Here is a 16,634-nt window from a genome sequence, read left to right as displayed (position 1 = left end):
TGGCGAGAGAGGTGAAGGGACAGGGAATGTTTACAGTGCCGTGTGCCGGTCTGTGAGCAGTGCCCGCCAATGTTGAGCTCAGGCACAGTCGCGGTAGACGCGCCTTAGTTCTATGTAGTAAAATGCAGCGCGCTATTCTGGCCATCTGGCCAACTCTCGACTTCATCTATATGGCAGACTTGATACCAAGAGGTGTAAGTTGAGGGCCCCAAAGGGTTTAAAATCGTGATCGTGATTGGCGTTTTTTGACTTTTCTGTGACCGTGATTGCCGAAATTTCCATTTCTGTGATCGTGATGGGACTTTGCCCGTGATCCGTGATGACAAAAAAATCAAGTCTCGTGATCGTGATCGTCATTTGTTTTCGTGATCGTGATGGGCATTATTGCAAAGCATTTTATTTTCAACGTACATTTTTCACAGCTGTATCACTCTATGATCCTCTATTCGTCAAGGAGCCAATTCCGATTGAAGGGAAGCAACAACACATTCAGAAATATGATTTTGACAGATATCCAATCAGAAGGCAAATTGCAAAAGTCTGCCAAACTTCATCCAATAGAAGGGCTTCGTGCAAAAGTTTTGAGTGCATTCAGTCAAATTCGAATTCGAAGATCAAAAATGGCGTGCAGCGGTACTGTCATCGAACTTCTGTTATATTTTGTGGATTCAAGCCAGACCAAAGCAGGCGGCGAGAATGCCTTCCTTCTGCGGGTCGGTCTTTCCGAAGACGAAATATCAAGGTATGTTGATCTATGTTGCTCTATGACTGTTCTGAATGAAGGCAAAGATCTTGAAATTTGTTCAAGATCTTTGAGTTTGACTTTGAGTGAGATCATTGCCATTGTCGACATTGCCACGTCCGGCTGTCACTCGCTCAGTGTGACCTCGACTGGCTCGAGATCGAGTCTGCGTGTAGCCAAAACCGAAACTAGAAATGTGTTTTTTCATCCCAGCAACGTGGACACGCTTGGCATAGATTCTAATTGTCGCCTCTTTGCATTAAGCTTGGATTTATTTTAGCGCCTGTAAACTTTACTATCAACAATGGGTTAAATTCAGAAACAATGGCGGGGAGACGTGTCAGTTTGGGTCATTTGATCCTCATGTCAAAGACGATCAAAGTCATGTTCGTTGGGGATTTTGTCAGGCATGCTACTTTTCCGGTAAGGTCTATAAAAAAAAAAGGTGTGGTTACGGTAACCCGACCTACCCTATTTTGGGGGGCCGACCCTATAACTTTTTATTACATTTGTCAAAATAATACCCAAAACAACAAGTAAACGAGTGCAGAAAACCCAATGAAAGCGAAAGCGCCCGAGTCGCACACTTATTTCCCTGTCAAGTAGGTTTAATTTGTACACATTAGAAAAAAAAGTAAAAAAAAAAAAAGTGATTGCCTACCTTCCTACCCTATGTTTTTTGGCTATGTTACCGTAACCACACCTATTATTTTTTTGGCCTAATTGCCGGAAATCCGAAAAAGCCGTTTTCAAAATCCGGTAAAGTCAAATTTATTCCGGTGAAGTTGAAAAATGTCCGCAAAAACGATCCGTGTGAATCGCGCAACGCGACCGGGCGCCGGTCTGAATGAAGCCAGCGCACAGTTGTGTTGATTTCACCAGTTTGGAGGTGTGCTGAATGGTGGTGGGGGGAGACTAAAATGGGATTTTTAACAAGATCACAACACTATTACAGCCCTGAAAATGATGCCCAGAATGCACCAGATTGCACAGATTTTAACCGTTTTTAGAAACAAATTCGGGGGGGGCATGCCCCCGGACCCCCCTAGTTGGCTCGCCTGCTTCGCAGGCTCAGGCTTGTGGCTTCGCCACTGGTACTGCGCACTTCTTTCAGGTAAAACCATTTTTGGCCTGTAGCATTCCTGTTTTTCAAGGCCATGAAACCAGGCGATGGTGTACCTCAAATTGTATGGCAAAGTTGAAAATAAAGAACCCATTACACACGTATACATGTACTTTAAATTCAATCCACCCAATAGTTTTTGAGAAAATGGGTTTACAAGATTTAGCTCTGGAAATGTGAAATTGTGCAAGTATATATTCATGTGTGTGAGTGAGGGTGTGGGAGTTGAATGTGTATGAGTGGGGAGAGAGAGAGAGGGAGAGAGAGAGAGAGAGAGAGAGAGAGAGAGAGAGAGAGAGAGAGAGAGAGAGAGAGAGAGAGAGAGAGAGAGAGAGAGAACAATGAAAACAACATTCTTGTTACTGATTACAAATCATGATATGTATATATTTCTATGTGTGTATGAAAGAGAATTCAACATATAATAATAAGAAAGTGCAACAGTTCTCACTTTGTGTTGAATAAACAATAGATCCAGAGGAGCGAATTACTGTGTGGTTGTGTTTACTTTGACACGTGCTTTCTGTACCTGTAACTTTTACCGTGACCGTGATTTGCCACTGGTGTTCGTGATCGTGAAAACAAAAATCAAGGTAACTGTGATCGTGAAAGCTAAAATTTCCCTTCCCGTGATCGTGATGATACCCCCCCCCCCTTTGGGGCCCTCTAAGTTACACCCGCTTTCAGGCTCAGCATTTTCAAACGCTCGACTCAAGCCGTAATAGGGCGAGTATGACCGTTGACGCATTTTTTTTGTGACGTAATGTGTAGTGTCGGCCCTGTCACTCTCTTTCTTCAAAAGTATTCTCTTTAGCTCAAAGCCAGGGAAGATCGTGTGCTTGGTGTTCCCCGATTGCTTGCAATTTACAGAGAATACTTAAAAATAAATCTTAGAAAAGAGAGAAGAAAAAATTAGGATCAAAAATCAAATCGAAATGTGATCTGAAACAGTCTTTCTGGTCCTTAATTCAGCCCGAAGTCGACTACGCGAAGATTTCGCGAATTTTTTTTTTAACGAAAACTCAGAAAAGTTACGTCCGGCCAGCTTCGCGATGTACACTTCGCTTAGTCGACGTCGCCCAGTTAAGGACAGGCTTGAGTATGTGTGGTTCTCCGAGCGTACTCGTTGACTGGGAGGGTAGGTCGTTTTCTCCTCCCAAACGGTGCTGTTTACAGAGAGATCTACTCCATTTTTCTATTCCTTCGACAGATGAAACATCTGTAAATGTAAAAAAAATTGTGAGTATTTCAGTGGTGCACTCTTTCTAAAGCAAAAAGGGTTTCTTGGCTAAAGTTCACAGGATTTTCTCTGTTGTTTTTCTGACTATCTGGCGACCAAGTTATTGGCGCACCAACAGTTTATGTCTCTACTGTCGCTGTTGATCGCTTTTACGTGCGCCTTGAATATGTGCGCGATATAAATTGCATAAATGTTTGTTTTTTAAATCCATGCGCTTAGAACTGTACCCACGGAATACGCGCGATATAAGCCTCATATTGATTGATTGATTGACGTACAGTCTAGCAGTCACAAGGGCACTTGCCCGTAACCAAACCCTTGTGTTTTGGGTCAGGGTGACCTGCAAAAAGTGAATTTCCACACAGCCTGGGCTGGCTGACACTGCTTGTGACCTATTTTCAGAATGTTTCGTAGTTGTGTAATGACGTCATGTGACGTCAAATGACTTTTTCCTTGCAAAGCGTATGGAATGGCTGCTACTGCTAGCAACAATGCTACGATTCTTCCTTTTGGCAAGCATGTGAGCCATTTTGTGAGGCAGAACGGATTGCATTGTATAATGATATCACTGGCTTTGTTATGCGTTCTCTCCAGCGTGCAAAATCGATTCTACATCAGGACATGAGCAGGCAGCAAGAACATGATTGCAACACAGTTTCTTGGTGTTTTCATCCCGAGCTTTATTGTCTTGATTGGTAAGTACCACGCTGCTTTTACCATCTTTTTGTGACGTTTGAGACTCAGACACAAACAAAAATGATTAATGTTACATTTTAAATAGCTAATTTAAATCCAGCACTCTCAAACTTCCAGAAGTTTGGCCCAAACGTAGGTTGTGTCAACATACAACCACAAATTAATGGAGTCTCTAGCTATTCACGACTTGCAGGATCCCGTGACCCAGCATAATTAACAGACCCAAGGTTGAAGGTTTGTTGGGGGACCTAAGGTGACAATAAACTTCTGGTTAAAAACACGTTGACGATACACGTGAAAACTTCACTACAACATGGATTGCTTCGCAGGACTGATATCAGCACACAGATCGAAGCCCTGTTCGCCGTAACCATGCTGCAGCTACTCACTTTGCGAAAGTAAATCATCGGTAAAACGTTCTCTCACAAAATTCTCACATGCTACGCATGGAAAACATATTTTACCCTTTCGAATTTCCTTCTTTATTTTCCGCAGAGACGGTGAGAGATTCACAATCACTTTTAGCTGTGTAAAAAAAAAAGTAAAGCGATTACGTCCCTTTGTTTAAAAACATAATGTAATGGTGAAGTTGACGCGAGCGACGAACATTTTCTCTTATCAAAAAAACACCGGAAGTTTGTTGTCCCCCAATAAAGGGGAAAGCCGAGACTAATAACGACGGCCACGTACAATGCGCTTAGTCCCAAACCCTACTGCAAGTCGTGAATTGACACGTCGAAAGTTCTCCACGATTCGATGATTTTTTGTCTGCTCTCAAGGGTCTTATACATTGTAGCTGTCTTTTGATATTTTAACTATAATGGCCCTGACAGTGACACACAGCGCTACGTCCTTACCACGATCATGCTGATCACGCCGATCACGCCGATCTGAAAACGTTCTCAAATCGGGGCATATCGCCGTCAAAATCCAGAGCGTGGCCAATCGTGGGCCAAACGTGGGAGAATCTCCATGAGCGTGGTTTGGTCGGGGTGGGATCTGCTAGATCGGGAAGCTGCACGCTGTCCCTACGCTTAATTTCAACTGCACAAAACAAGCGTAGCCGGTGTAGGGGGCATAAAAGACTTCCAGGATAAAAACAATGGGAGTGTATTTTTCGTAGGAAAGAAACACTGCAGTCTCAGAAGGGGAGTGTTATTTTCCCAGGAAAATTACACTGGCGCCAGGAAAATAACACTGCCACTACGGCGGCAAATAAGACTGCCAGGAAAACAACACTGCGTGAATTGTTCATCCTCCCCATGGACTCAGATCGGCATCGACATCACATCAATGCCAGAATCTCCAGGTGGTTTAAGCAGTATCGTTGTTGCTGTGGACTATTTTACGAAATGGCCGGGGTGGAAGCCAAGCCCCTGCCATCAAAGTCGGCAAAAGACACTGCAAGGTTCCTTTATGAAGTGATCTGTCGTCACGGGTGTCCCAAGATACAGATTAATGACCAGGGAAGAGAATTCGTGAATCAAGTGTCTGCTGAGCTTCACAGGCTGAGTGGAGTGAAACAAAATAATTATAACAAGCGCCTATCGTCCACAGGCCAATGGCCTTGTTAAGAGAAACAACCGAACAATCCAGCCTTTGCTGCTGAAGACTCTGCGTGATGAAGAAGATTGGGTTGATGCTTTACCAGGTGTGTTGTTTGCCTTCAGAACGAGTGCACAGAAAAGCACACTGTACACCCCTTTCTTTTTGCTGTATGGCCGACAGGCCCGACTACCGATTGGGGACGAAATTGACCCCATCTGCTCATCCAGCACCGATGGCAACGACGTTAATGTCAGCGTCTTCGAAGGTTGTGAAGACACGTCTTGTCCTGATGATATCAAGCAAAGGCTGGACAGTATCAGGCAGCTGTCCACTGTCATGAAAGACACAGTTTCCGAGAACATCACTCAGGCGCAAGACAGACAGAAACGTGACTACGAAAAGCGCCACGGCCAAAAGCGAATGTTTGTGGTGGATGAGCAGGTACTTCTGTGGAATCTGCGTCGCGCGGATAGGAAAAGGGGGAAAATGAAGGCTCCGTGGCAAGGTCCCTATGTGGTACATGCTGTCAATCAAAATCAGACTTACATTTTGAAAACCCCTGACGGCACAATCTTAAAGCAAACAGCACATGGGGTTAACCTCAAGCCGTACAAAGCTGCAAACGACTGCAGTCAACAAACTTCAATGAATACTGGTGCCAGTGTTCCGCAGAGTTCATCGATTGACGACGCCAACATTTTCGACACTTCCTGCAGTGCCAGTGCTAGTGTTCCCAAGAGTTCATCGTCTGATGACGTCAACATCAATCAGCAGTTGATGCAAGACGAGAAAGGTGAATTGTGCTCAAGCAAGAGAAAGCGACAGAACAGAGCCGAACCTTACCGTTCATCAGAACCACAAATTGTTAGGGTTGACCCTGCGCCTCCAAAGCAGTTTACCCCAACGAACTCCACATGGAGAAGACTGAAATGCAAGACTCTGGGGTTAGCCGCACGTAAAAGAATGCCCTTCAGACCGAAAACGAAAGTGGGTGCTCCGCGTCAAACAAACAATTATTGGTGACGGGAATTGTTTTTTCAGAGCGTTAAGCCTGGAGGTCGCAGGGTCTCAAGATTTTCGTGAAAAGATCCGACGCGCAGTCATAGAAACCATCAAACACAACGAAGACATTTTAGGCCGTTATATTGGTATGGACACAGAAGAATACCTCAGATCGAGAAAGATGGCAGCAAACAGTATCTGGGCTACAGAAACAGAGATCATGGCAGCTGCCATGTACCTGAACACCACGATCAGCGTGTATACTCAAAGGTGGCTCGACCACAACCCTGACAACAGAGCTGAAACTCAAGAGAAAATTTATTTGGTGAACCTCTGTGCGCACTTCGAAAGGGTTGTTTCATGCGAGTGTTAAACGTGTTCTTAAAGAATTTTAATCATTTTTGTTTGCAAGTGCACACTTAAACTAGAGCAGTCTTCTTTCTCTGGGGTAGTGTTAATTTCCTGGGCGTAGTCATTTTTACCTGGGGGAAGGAGTGTAATCTTCCTAGGAAAATAACACTTCCAGTGATAGTTTACTGGGGAAAAAACACTGTTGTAGTGTTTTTTCTCTGCAGTGTTATTTTCCGACTACACCGGGTCGTGGCGCAGTACAGTCTTGATGTAGTTTTATTTGTATTTGCCATGTGCAGGATTTTAACGGCGATTATACCCCACCTTCGAAGATGAACGGACCTGAAGGTGGTTTTATCACGACCACAGAGATCTCACCACGATGCTCCCACGCTGCTTCTTGTACGATAATGGCGTTCCCGCTGCGTTCTTTATAAGACTCTGCCACGCTTTCTGTTGGCCACGACCCGATTTTTGTACAAGCGTGGGGAAAGCGTGCTGCTACCCGACCCCACCCCGATTAAACCACGCTCATGGAGATCCTCCCACGTTTGGCCCACGATTGGCCACGCTCTCGGACAATTGTACAACTTGGTAGAAGCGGCGTCTATGTGTAATTGGGGTGTAAGGTTACCTTTACTGTCTACGGTTACACCCAATGTCGACGGGATGCTGTTAGCGATCTCAGAATTTATCCCCGAATACGCAGTAGGAGGGTCCAGCAGACTTTAATCCCAGCGAAGCTGGAGGTATCCCGTGAACGCTATACTGTAATCGATTTGAGAAATGTGCATACCGAATAATACATGATAAAGAAGGATTCTTTGTGCCCGAAAATGGGCCACAGTTGGAGATGGAAGTTCACCAAAAATTGGGACCATACTAACAAAAATACGGTGGGTAAAATTGGCGCCCCCATTTTTTGAGCAAACGCCACCCAAGGCCGCTTTGGACGGGTAGAAATTCCGTAGTTTCCAAGTCTATGGATAAAGCTCGCGTAAGAAGAATACGTCACGGTCGAAAGTCTTTGACGTCAATTAATGCATCATGACGTCATGCCTCCCTGTAGTCTTTCTCTCTCGCGCGGTGTGTGTGTTTGTGTTCATTTTGTGCACATGTGTTAGTGTTACTGTTTGTGTGTTTGTGTGTGTGTGTGTGTGTGTGTGTGTGTGTGTGTGTGTGTGTGTGTGTGTGTGTGCGCACGCGTGCATGAGTCTGTACTCGTGTGTGTGTGTGGGCATAAGTGTATGTGTGTGCGTGTATGTGTGTTTGTTTGTAAAGGTGGGTATGTCCGTCTGTCCATATGTGCGTATAGGTGTGTGTTTTGTGTGTATGAAGTTTTTTGTGAGAGAGTGAGTGAGTGCGTGTGAGTTAGTGTGTGTGTATGTGTGTGTGTGTGACTTGGGGTGTGTGTGTGTGTGTGTGTTTGAGAGAGAGAGATCGAGAGAGAGAGTGTTTGTGTGTGTGTGTGTGAATGTGTGTGTGCATGAGTTTGTGTGTGTATATGTGTTTGTTTGTAAAGGTGTGTGTGTCCGACTGTCTATGTGCGTATTTGTTTGTTTGTTTGCTTAACGCCCAGCCGACCACGAAGGGCCATATCAGGGCGGTGCTGCTTTGACATATAACGTGCGCCACACACAAGACAGAAGTCGCAGCACAGGCTTCATGTCTCACCCAGTCACATTATTCTGACACCGGACCAACCAGTCCTAGCACTAACCCCACAATGCCAGACGCCAGGCGGAGCAGCCACTAGATTGCCAATTTTAAAGTCTTAGGTATGACCCGGCCGGGGTTCGAACCCACGACCTCCCGATTACGGGGCGGACGCCTTACCACTAGGCCAACCGTGCCGGCCTATGTGCGTATAAGTGTGTGTTTTGTGTGTATGAGATTTGTGTGAGTCAATGTGTGTGTGTGTGTGTGTGTGTGTCTGTGGGTGTGTGCGTGCGTACATGCGTGCGTATGTACATGTGTGTGTGTGTGTGTGTGTGTGTGTGGGTGTGTGTGGGTGTGTGTCTGTTTGTATAAGAGAGAAAGAGAGAAAGAAAGAGAGAGAGAGAGAGAGAGACAGTGGGTGGATGGGTGTGTGTTTGCGCGTGTGCGTATGTGTGTGTGTATGTGTGTTTGTTTGTAAAGGTGTGTATATGTCCGTCTGTCTATATGTGCGTATGGGGGTGTGTTTTGTGTGTGTGAGAGAATGAGTGAGTGCGTGTGTATGTGTGTACGTGTGTAACTTGGGGTATGTGTGTGTTTGTGTGTGTGTGTTCGTGTGTGTGTGTGTTTGGGAGAGAGAGACAGAGACAGAGAGAGAGAGAGAGAGAGAGAGAGAGAGAGAGAGAGAGAGAGAGAGGTTTGTCTTTCGCTGGGGTATGCAGTGCCTTGGCGTTGCACATCTACTTAATTGTGTATCTGTGTATCTGTCTGTCTGTCTGTCTGTCTCGACTTAACAGCTTATTGCTGGGAAACTACTGGGCGCAGTTCGTTCAAAAGTTGATACACTAACTTGATAATAGGTCCGATTGATCGTATTAAAACTTCATAATGTTACCTGGGACCTAAATGCCCCCCAAAACACAAAAGTTCTTGACGGTTGGACGAATGTAATCGGAGCGACAGCCAGCCATTGAGCTGATAGAACAGCCGAACGCGTGCGTCATGAAAAGCATGCGTATCGCATGCGAGCAAGCCAGCCAGCGGGTGGGGATTAATTTGGTCTCGGCAAAGTGCAGTGCAGGTTTGGTCTCGGTGAGACTGAAAGAGAGACAGAGAGCACGAGAGAGAGCGACAGGGACACTGTGTCAGTGATTCAAGGTGGTGGCTTGGTGGCCAAAGGGATCCGGGTTCGATTCCCGGCATGGGCGGTCTATTTTTTTTTTAATTCTTGTTTACTATTGTTTATTATGAACGTTTTAATGTTTTATTTTACTCTAATAATTTTTTTAATTGTGTAAAATAAATTAAAAAAAATGTTTTTTTAATTCACGTGCACAAGACAAAAACTTTCATACTGTGCCAAAGTGATCCGAGTTCGATTCCCGGCATGGGCGGTCTATTTTTTATTTTTTATTTTTTTTTAATTCTTGTTTACTTTTGTTTATTATGAACGTTTTAATGTTTTATTTTACTCTAATAATTTTCCCCGAGTACGCAGTACTAGGGTCCAGCAGACTTTAATTGTGTGTCTGTCTGTCTCGATTTAACAGCTTATTGCTGAGAAACTACTGGGCGCAGTTCGTTCAAAAGTTGATACACTAACTTGATAATAGGTCCGATTGATCGTATTAAAACTTCATAATGTTACCTGGGACCTAAATGCGAAATAAATCACAAAAGCCACTCTTAACGGCGGGCGCGATTCGCGGTGGGATAGAACAGCCGTTCGGCTGATAAACCGCCCAGCCAGCGACACCACACCAGGCTTTGCGTGCTTTGCGTGCGTGTACCACTGCGCGAGGACTATAGGCATTAGAGTTCACTGGCGATTGTCAGATTTGTTGGCTTGGAGGAAAGCGTTTCCGACTATGGCCAAAGAGATCCGGGTTCGATTCCCGGCATGGGCGGTCTATTTTTTTTTTTTTTAATTCTTGTTTATTATGAACGTTTTAATGTTTTATTTTACTGTAATAATTTTTTTAATTGTGTAAAATAATTTTTTTTTTATTTTTTTTTTAATCTAAGTGATCCTGGTGGAAAGCGATTCGTCTATGGCCAAAGTGATCCGGGTTCGATTCCCGGCATGGGCGGTCTATTTTTTTTTAAATTCTTGTTTACTATTGTTTATTATGAACGTTTTAATGCTTTATTTCACTCTAATAATTTTTTTAATTGTGTAAAATAAAAAAATAAAATTTTATTTTTTTAAATCCAAGTGATCCGGGTTCGATTCCCGGCATGGGCGGTCTTTGTTTTTGGTTTTAATTCTTGTTTACTTTTGTTTATTATGAACGTTTTAATGTTTTATTTTACTCCAATAATTTTTTTAATTGTGTAAAATAAATAAATATTTATTTATTTATTTATTTATTTTAAATCCACGTGCACAAGACAAAAACTTTCATACTGGGGGAGCGAGCCAGTCTGAAGAGTACTCGGGTCCAGCGCCAGCGTTTTTTATCACTTGTTCGAACAACTTCTCACACAAAAATCATGATGTCGACAAATATAGGAAACAGATTACACAACAACGTTAATCAAATTGCTTTGAACAAAAAACTCGTGTTCATGCGAAGAGTATCAAAACAGTTGGAATAAAATCCAAAATTTAAAAAATAAATTTTCATTTAATTAATATACTTACCCAACTCGCATATATAGCAATTAACCCTAGTTCAGTGCTGGTAACGCTGTACGCGTCCCCTTGGTAGTCATCGCTGGCTTGCTGGCCTGAACAACAATGTCCGACCTTGGCGGCAAAATGGACGACGCCGGCATATCTACTACAACATCAATACATTTGTTTGACAAAGGCTCAATGACCGAAACAACGGCTTGTCCAGTGTGTTTGGCCTTCTTAGAAGATTTCCTAGGAGTAGAAGCCTCAGCAGCTACCTGTTTAGGACCAAGCTTCTTCTTGCCGCTATCGGCTATTACAAAAGACTCACGAAAAATGTTCCAATGAAAAAATTGTACAAGTCTGAAATGCGACAAAAACGTCGCCAAATTTCCAATAAAACAAGAACAACCTCACCCACAGGATAGGCGAAGTCAACGACGAAGCAAGATACCAAGGGGAAGAGCCCAAAGTCCGTAGACAAAGGACAGTAGCTGACAACAGCCGGAGCGTACGATAACAGCGACCAACTTCGTAGAACACTGAGTTTGGAAATGATTAAATGGTGGCCTGTGCGCGCGCAGGCGGAAGACGGACCCGGATGTGGTCGTCAGGGATACCTTTATTGTTGTGAGTCACTCTTTTTTAGGGTGGTCTCCCTTGTTACCAAGGGGACGCGTACAGCGTTACCAGCACTGAACTAGGGTTAATTGCTATCTATCTATCTATATATATATGAGGCTTTGCCAAAAGGTGCTGGGGGCGTACTTGGACATTTGTGACAAACTAAACCTTTTCAGTTGATTTTTTTTTGGTGTTTTAAGTGATACATTAGTCTTTGATGAACACATTTGTGTAATAAAAGAATGGTTTGTGCATTTGGGAAATGTGTACGGTTTGATAATATGTCATAAAACGCCAATTTTGAGAAAAGCCACATGTGCAACAAAACTGACTACATAAGCCATTAATATCATTTCATACAACTGGTAATGATTTATTTCTAGTGAACAGACCCTGCAGAAGCATTATCAGTCTTTAAAAGTACATTTGGAGCCAAATCTTGAATGCAATGTCACGTAATGTCGCAAAACGCTCAAACATCATAAAAGTCAAAACTGATACTTTCTGCTAAGTAACCACAAGAAGTATAAACCCTAAAATAAAATATAACACTTCAACAGAAACACTGACACATGTTAAAAATATCCCTAAAAGTTGTTACAGTTTGCTCAAACTAGTTAAACATGTTGTTGTAGGTGTCACGTGTGTTACGGCTGGAATTTATGTGTGTATATCTGTGTGTATGTATATTTACTCCTATCAGAAATTGTGCGTGCTTCTCTCTGTTTACTATCTAGCCTTCACACACACACACAACACTCCAACCAGGCACAAAGACAAGAACACGGTTACAGCCCTTTGCCCATGTACCTCTATTGAAATAATCAACACAACATAAACATATTATTTCCCATTCATTCTACAAATCACTCTCACTCAACATCAAAGTTCTATTTCTGTCAATATACAGAAATCTAGCTGCACAGAAATACACACATGTTACTTTCTCATGCAGTCTATAATTCACGTGCACACACGTAGAACACTTCAAGCTTTGTTCCGTGAGAGCCTGTCTGTCTCACTACACACGAAGTCATTGTCTCAGGCAATACTTCTGTCAATTGTCATTTCTGTTACACACAGATAATAAAACCACGAACGCTCTACGTCTCGTGTTTGTTTACTTGGGGAACGTATCTCCGCACAGCTATCTCGCTGGTTACTTTTTTCCAGTCGTACTCACACATTCAGTGGCACGTACTGATCCATACCACCCACGCAAACTGTCTTCGCGTGGTGGAATGGGACGGGGTCCCCGTTCTACAGCGCTTCACGCTGACTCCCTCCTGCGCTCCCGCAGCTCACGGCTCGGGACGTAAGGGCGGAACGTCTCGTCTCCCCACTTCCGCGACCCACTCGGCCCGGGATGCTGTAAACACAGCAGTTGAATCCAACGATTCAATACCGCGGCACGAGTCCAACGACCTCTAGCGCCCGGTGAGAAACTTTACCCAACAGGAGACCCTTCTTCTCCCTTCAGTGGTCTGTAAAGCTCTGCCTGTCCTACAGTCTATAAAACGCGACCTCAGTTAATACTCTTCTCTGATTTGTCACATCTCACACGTGACAGCACTGCACTGCACCAGTGACATTCCACCGTGCGGTGCCCACTCAAAGTTTGTGGCCCATGAAATTTTGTACACCTGCGTCACATAACTCCAATATACATTATGTACAAATCCGTTGGAAGCAAAATAAAAACGAAGTTCCAACAACAAATTTATGAAGTGAAACAATCCATATTAAACTAGAAAAAAAAATCAAAGTTTTAAATAGTAGCTTAAAATAACTATATTATACAACTACTAATTAGATTAACTTAATTTAGATCAACAAGACAACAAAAAATGTAGTTGGAGGCAAATAAAACAAATTCAAAAAAAAAAAAATATTGATGGACATGAAAATATTCATAATATTTGAAATAACAACCAGAATGTTATACATACACTAACTTTTCATTTACAATCTAAAGATTAGGTTATTTATGGAATATGAAAACAGAAACAATAGCAAAACATGTTAAAAGCAAGTCATAACAGCATTCTACGTGTCACATGTTACACTGTGTCAGTGGACATGAAATTATTCAAAATGTTATAAATGACAACTGTGATATTAAATAGACCTTTAGGATACATTCATATTTTGAAGATTAGGTAATTATGGAACATCAAAGCACCACAAAAAACGTAACATCATGTTCAAAACAGGTCAAATCTGCGTTCTACCTGTCACGTGTTACATGGAGTCAGTGGACATGAAATCAATGAAAATGTCAAAAATAACTACAATATTCAAACAGACATTTAGAATACAGTTTTAACCTAATGTCTAGGTACATCTGGAACAAGGTTCTCAATCAAATCGAATTTTTTTAATTAGTTGTACGTAAAATCCTAGCAAAATCCAAATTTTAAAAAAAAATAAAACTTTGATTTTTTTTTTATGTTGGGGAGGGGGGGTGGGGGGTGGTGTTAAAACAATCTCATGAAAATATTCCTTCCCCCTGCTAACCCAAAAGCATTTTTTCAGCTTTGGCTACAATATTTACAAGGACATAAATGTCTCCTCCTAAATCGTTACACGGATATGAACGTATCCTCCTGAATCGTAACACGGACATTAACAAAAACAGAGGATCGAATTTTTCTTCAATCAAATTTGCCTCCAAAAGTAGCAAGCAGTTGTATATAGGTTACACAATATGCAAGATAATCAGAACTCGGAGTGTGTAAGCTATTTATCCCATTACTCCGACGTTTTCATTAAAAACACTTACTTTTTCCACTAAAACCTGCCCGTGCCTGTTTTCAGCTTGCCAAAAGCCTCTGCAGTCGAAATGCATGTCAATGAATTCATGCGCATAGCTAGTTCCCATTTGTCAGCATAATGGACGGCGTCATTCGACTTGTATGTAGACATTCAGTCATTCAAATTGCTTATAAAAAGGTCTGCTATCTGCTTTTACATTTTGAAAGTCATTTTAAAATATCCTTGTGTATATTTGACATCGACTTTCGTTATACTCAATTCGGCATACCGGGTTTATATTTTTACCAGAATTGCGCACGATAATGGCAGCGCAACAAATTCAGTTCGGGCCGTGCTGGTTTGATCGTTGACCCAAGTCAGTTTGCATGCAGTGTTACTGTTTGTCAGTCGGGGATAGAAATGTTGGCTGTCATCGCGCTGTTATGTTTTGGTTTTCACACGTGGATCACTTATTCAGTCGTCGGGTTCTGTGTGTGTGTGTGTGTGTGTGTGTGTGTGTGTGTGTGTGTGTGTGTGTGTGTGTGTGTGTGTGTGTGTGTGTGTGTGTGTGTGTGGCCCTTCGTGGTCGGCTGGGCGTTAAGCAAACAAACAAACAAACAAACAAACTCTCTCTCTCTCATTCTCTCTCTCTCTCTCTCTCTCTCTCTCTCTCTCTCACTCTCTCTCTTTCTTTCTCTCTCTCTCTCTCTCTCTCTCTCTCTCTCTCTCTCTCTCTCTCTCTCTCTCTCTCTCTCTCTCTCCATCATCATCATCATCTCTCTATCTCTCTCTTCAGGAACCGACAAGGAATAAGATGAAAGTGTTTTTAAATTGATTTCGAAAATTTAATTTTGATAATAATTTTTATATTTTTAATTTTCTGAGCTTGTTTTTAATCCAAATATAACATATTTATATGTTTTTGGAATCAGAAAATAATGGAGAATAAGATGAACGTAAATTTGGATCGTTTTATATATATATTGTTTTTTTTTACAATTTTCAGAGTTTTAATGACCAAAGTCATAAATTAATTTTTAAGCCACCAAGCTGAAATGCAACACCGAAGTCCGGGCTTCGTCGAATATTACTTGACCAAAATTTCAACCAATTTGGTTGAAAAATGTGAGCGTGACAGTGCCGCCACAACTTTCACGAAAAGCCGGATATGACGTCATCAAAGACATTTATAAAAAAAAATGAAGAAAAAAAGTCTGGGGATATCATACCCAGGAACTATCAAGTCAAATTTCATAAAGATCGGTCCAGTAGTTTAGTCTGAATCGCTCTACACACACACACACACACACACACACACACACACACACACACACACACACACACACACACACACACACACACACCACGACCCTCGTCTCGATTCCCCCCTCTACGTTAAAACATTTAGTCAAAACTTGACTTAATGTAAAAAGTAGTCCATCTGCAAACTCTGAATATGCAGATGACCTCTATAAATTATTCAATTGTACTCTGAAATCAAAGACAATGACCAATGACAGTTGAGATCGAAACTCGGTTGTGATGGGATATCCAGAGGATATCCAGATGGTTGTGATGGAATATTCAGAATAATCACCTCCTCAGCTAACAGAGATAAAGAGGCAGGTCATGGGATAATATAAGCTAATTCAATTCGTTGGGAGAAGAATTATGGGCAAATTATGTGTCAAACATTAGATCTACAAAGTGTCAAACGTTACGTATAGATCTACACCTTACCCTGAACAGACAGTACAATATTTTCTCAACTTTACGGCTCGTCGTCTCCATGATTTCAATCGAATCGGTGACCGGAAACGCCGAAGAAGCAAAGCTAGTGGTTTCCACGCTTTTGTATCAAATACTCGCGAAACTTCTTTGTGATAAATGCAAAAATAACAAAATGTGTCAAACGTTACTTTCGGACATTAACTCCATCGATTCTTTTTAGCTGCTAGATACAATAACTTCGCAAATTCTGACTCAAATGCAACACACTGCTTTTATTTCCTCGAACACGAAACTATCGTTTTCATCCAAAATGGCGGCCATTCAAAGCACCAAGACCGGCGAAAATCGAATCTGTAAACAAGTTGGTCTGCGGACATGAGCCCTTCGAAAATAACCGGGTATTTACTGGGCTAGGTTTTCGGTAAATTCTGGTTCTAATTACGATTGTTGCACATTCTACAAAGAGTTGCATGCTTAGACTGTATGAAATACGATGATTAAAACCGATGCAGTGATGCAGACCATAAAAAATCGAAAATTCCCCGAGGAC

The sequence above is a fragment of the Littorina saxatilis genome, linkage group LG8 (assembly GCF_037325665.1).
Source record: "Littorina saxatilis isolate snail1 linkage group LG8, US_GU_Lsax_2.0, whole genome shotgun sequence".
Lineage (NCBI taxonomy): Eukaryota > Metazoa > Mollusca > Gastropoda > Littorinimorpha > Littorinidae > Littorina > Littorina saxatilis.
The sequence above is the reverse complement of the archived record's forward strand: the minus strand, read 5'-3'. Positions refer to the sequence as shown.